Here is a 4520-nt window from a genome sequence, read left to right on the forward strand (position 1 = left end):
GTGGACAGATTCAGAAAAAAATGGTGAAGAAAAGGCTAGCAAAAGAGAGGAAGGTAAATGGCATGAGATGAAATGGGTTTATCAAACCCATTTATCTTCCTTGGGTAAGGCAAGCTGCAAGCCATTTGCCTAGTGAAGGAAATGGGGTGAATCTCACCTCTCTGGACTTACATTGCACATTTCATATGAGGTCATGTGGAAAGTTCTTAAGAAAAGGGAGAGGTGATTTTGCACAAGGTATAACCCCCTAAAGACCTGGTGTAAGAGCAGCGGGGCTGTCAGGCTGGAGGGCAGTTACCAGGGGAGTGTTAAACATCACTCTGCAGATCTGGCAAAGTGCTTTTGTAAATGAGCTTGGCACTAATGTTACCGGAGAACTGGTGAAACTGCTGATGACAGAAAATATGAAGCAACCTCAGGACAAAAGAGGCTTGAGATGTTAGACAGAGAAAGGTAGATAGCAGAAAGTGGTGGTCATAGGCATAAATGACCAAAGCCTTTCCTGCAAGCTCCCTGGCAGCTCACACTTTGATCACCAAGTAACAGACTTGCCAGTAGTGGAAATAGGAAGTGAGAAATGCAGTCCTGGGAGGCACCAGGAGAGGTGCAGCCCAGGCTGCACTGAAGGCTGGGGTGAGCTTGAGGAGAGGCTATCTCACTTCATTTTGCGAAGCAAATACTCAGAGCATGAGGCTTTCTCTGCATAAATACTCTCAGGAAGGGACGAAAGAAGAGCTGATGGTGCTAAGGGCCAGTGCTGGTACAGAATAAATGATCAAAAGGAGGCATCAGACATTTTGATTAGAAGATCGTTACCAACCATTTGACAGTGTGGTTCTGGAATGGCCTCCCCACTGCAGTCGTGCATGCAAAATATTGAATCGCTTTGAGGATGGAACTTGGCAAGGTCACGATAAGGATTATATCACATGGTGCCGTTGATAGGAGACCTGATAGCACAGAAGTTCCTGCCAGTCCTAAGCACAAAGGTAAATGTTCTGCAACCCTCTGTCCATATAAATATAGAGCATGTGATTATATACACACAAAAAGCAGGCACATGATTTATTAATCATAGGACCTCAGCTTGTCAAATAATAATTACAAGGCAATAACACACCTTGTTTTAATAAATGGCTCCCTAAGATTTTCTCCCACAGTAAACCAGTAAAAAGGGGCAATTATTCTGAGGTAGAGGTGGCATTTTGTGTTTCTGGTTGTTAGCTTTTAAATGAACTCACTGTCTGGAACTCTTAAATACTCTAATTTTTCCGAACATTTCACAAGTTCAGCCTTTTCCAGTAAAGCGTCTTTTCAGATGCGTGATTGCCCTTTGTTAAGGCAAGAATGAACAGATGACAACGGCAGCACGGAGGAGACATGCCTGGAACAGTTTTACAGAGCAAACCCGGTGCTGCCGCTGCCAGGAGGGTGTACTCAGAACCCTCAACAGGGGAGGCTTCTTGTGCAATGTGAGGGGCAAGTCCTGGAAAGCCACGACAGAGACAGGAAGGCCGTGGTTCGGAGAAGTGTTTATGCAAAGCCATGGCAGTGGGTGACACTTCAGTCTCCGTGCTCGGGCAAACGCAACGCGATCCCTCTCCACCTTGCAAGGGCGCCCGGCCCCGACCAGCGCTGCCCTCGCAGGTCTGCAGCACAGCCCCGTTCCCAGCCAGCTCTCGGATGGAGCTGCACGAGGATGTTCAAAAGCAGCTCTCATTACTGAGCATTAAAAAAAGTGAAGGCGTGTTTTAGTACCCTTTCAACCTGGAGCTGACGCTGCCTGATGAAGAAGAATGGGTTTGCTGTGCTTGCAGTTCATGTTATGAAGGCACCTTTGCCGAAGATGCAAAAATAAAAGTGGTCTGAAGGGAAAGAAAGCAGAAGGCCAAGAGACAGGCAACTGAACAGAGCAGATTGATTTAACAGATAGGATACATTTTTGCTGTCTGCATTATGTGTGGAAATTCTTATTCCAAGTGACACAGTAACAGACTAGACTGTAATCAAACAGCACTGCTGAGGTGTCAGGAGCACAGATGCTGCCTATCGAAAATATTTAAAACAGAAAGTAAAACTTCGAAAAATCCGCAGTGGGGAGCACAAGGGAAACGCTCAGTGATGTTTCTAACCCAAGGCAACTTCTCTCTGCTTTTCACTGCTGTCTCTGGTGCGGGAGGTCGGAAGCCCTGCGTGAGTCACCCCAGCGACAGCTCAGCCAGAGCTCGGTGAGAAGCAAAGGCCGGCAGCAGCCCGGCCAGGGCAGCGCGGAGACACGCGGTGTCTATTGTGCACCAGGCATCGGACGGGGGGAAGGGCTGCTCCACGCGTTTTGGGGAACTCCAGCCAATGGATTCCTCCCCTGGGTGTTACGGGAGGGCTTGGCCAGCATGTGAGAAAGGGAGGGGAGAGTTTGAAAACAACCCAGTAGGCTCTAAGGAAGGAAGGCTGCTAGAAAGTGACCTGCTCGCCTCCGTGCGAGCATTTTGCTCCAGGGGATCGGCGACTGTAGGGGTGGAAGCGCAGGAGGGGCCGGGCGGCTGTGGCGCGGCACAGGTAACCCGGGATGCAGGTGTCGGGCAGCGGGGTCCAGCTGAAACACCCCTCGCTGGCTGCCTCGAGCTGCAAATCCACCAGAAACGGTCCAAAGAGTTTGGGTTGGGTTTTAGTTTGTTTGGCCTTTTTTTTTTTTTTTTTTTTTTTTTTGTTGCTATGGGAGAAGGAATTTTGCTGTTTTGTTTTTATGGGGATTTTGGTGGCATGTTTGCTATTAGTATGTCTGGGGGAGGGAGGGCAGGAGGGAGCGAGCAGGTCTCTACAGCTCAGAGGTTAGCATGTGATCAGCTTTCTTCTGGCTATTGCAGGCAGCTTTGGGGTTAGAAAGGCAAAAAGAGGCGATGTCTTTTAGTAGGCTGGTTGATACTATGGAAAAATACAAATTATCTTTCATGCACATCAGCTCTTTTTCAGGTCACAGTGCTTTAGAAATCAGAAAGTATGTGCAGATGAGATTTTCAGTGATTGATAACCCAGCTGCTAATAGACATTCAGCAGAAGAAAGAAAAACCTCAGTTTTCTTGTCTGGAGGTGTGCTGGATGGTTTGGGGGTTTTCATCTTGTTTTGACTACTGATCCAGCTTTTAGGCCTCTTGGAAGTGATCCAGTCCTGAACTTCAGCAGAAAATCCTCCAGCAGTTTTCCACGGTGTTTTAAAATGTAAAATTGGTATGATGCAGTATTTTGTGCCATCTTCTCTTGTGCAGGTTCTGGTTACTGTTTCAGTTTCTCTGTCACCTCTTTCCTCTTTACTGAAAGATCTCTTTAAAGCCCCACTCTCCCTTGCAGGGGAATTTGCATTCCATGATCCATATTAATAGCTAGAATTTATTTTCCAAATCTCGGTGATGACACTGTGGTGGTTTGCTTGGTACGCACGAGTCAGAAGAGGTGCAAAGAGCAAACTAGGAACTATTTTTTGATTGATGGGGAAACAACATCTTTTAGAGCTGCCTCTAGGTCGCGTGCGAAAAAGGTCTTGTGTGAGCACGTTGTACTGTTCTGACTTGAAAACTCTGCAATTTAGTGTCTTCATGAGCAAGAAAGATTTTCTTTCTGTCATTTGGCTGATGGGGAAAGTATCATGAAAACATGGCAATCGTGCTGCACATTCTTTTAACAGATAATTTTGTTTTAAATCTTAAACCTGTTTTGGATGATTCATGCAGAGCCAGGCCAGTAAATTAATCAGAGGCTCTTACACAAGGGAATTTTGGCTCTTATTTCAGCCAGAAGTACACCAATCTGGAGTAGAATTATACTGGCAAAATATGTAATAATACGACAAAAGTCAAGTCATAATCTGGTTAACTGAGGATGTTTCTCTTGCTGGCAGCTGGAAAATTCTGCAATGCACAAGTACCAAAACAGAAGGGATCTGTATTTGCTTCCCTCATTGCCTGGGCTCTCTGGAGTGACAAATTAGGGAGAGAAAACAAAGGGTGAGCTGAGTTTTGAAGAGAGACCTAAATGGAGGCAGAACACATGACAATGAGAGGAGACTGTCATCTCTAATTAGGTGTGTGCCCTCAGGCAGTTCACATAGAGCAAACAGGGTAAATGTGAACTAAAACAAGGTGGAAACTTTGGAAGGCTGTGGACGGACATGCCCGGTTTGGCTGTCAATCCTAAACCTGCAGCGTGTTAAGGGTTTCAGCAGGGGAGGAGGTGGCTGCAGCACCTCTTTCCCGTGGATTGCCTGAGCAGCAGGACTCGCGCCCGCCAACTCTGAGGCGGCAGCGGAGCTTCCGAGCCGCCCTGCCCAAACCCTGTCCCCGTGCTGAGGGAAGGGCTTGTGCGGGGAGGCAGCCAAAGGCCGCAACTCCCCTTGTTAGCAGAGAGAAACACACGCAGAGAACAGGTAATGTATTATTTTTCTGACGGTTTTGCTTCAGAAAGAAAAAAAAAAAGACTTTTAATTGAAGAAGTAGAACAGCACGTGGAGAAGGAACCAGGCACAGCTG

The 4520-nt window shown here is 47.0% G+C and overlaps 1 protein-coding gene across 2 annotated transcripts in view; it reads left to right on the forward strand.

Annotated features, from left to right (window-relative positions):
* Positions 1-2154: 2154 nt before the first annotated feature.
* The window catches only part of PDCD4 (programmed cell death 4 (neoplastic transformation inhibitor)), a 19404-nt gene continuing 17038 nt past the window's right edge, over positions 2155-4520 (forward strand). Inside the window, exon 1 of one of the 2 annotated variants that reach the window (XM_017735182.1) lies at positions 2155-2228. The gene's annotated coding sequence lies outside the window, so the exon portion shown is untranslated. Of the gene's footprint in view, positions 2229-2431; positions 2557-4520 lie in introns of those variants that run through there. The other variant, XM_008634409.2, reaches the window with a different exon arrangement.

The sequence above is a fragment of the Corvus brachyrhynchos genome, unplaced genomic scaffold, assembly GCF_000691975.1.
Source record: "Corvus brachyrhynchos isolate BGI_N302 unplaced genomic scaffold, ASM69197v1 scaffold705, whole genome shotgun sequence".
Taxonomy (NCBI): Eukaryota; Metazoa; Chordata; class Aves; order Passeriformes; family Corvidae; genus Corvus; species Corvus brachyrhynchos.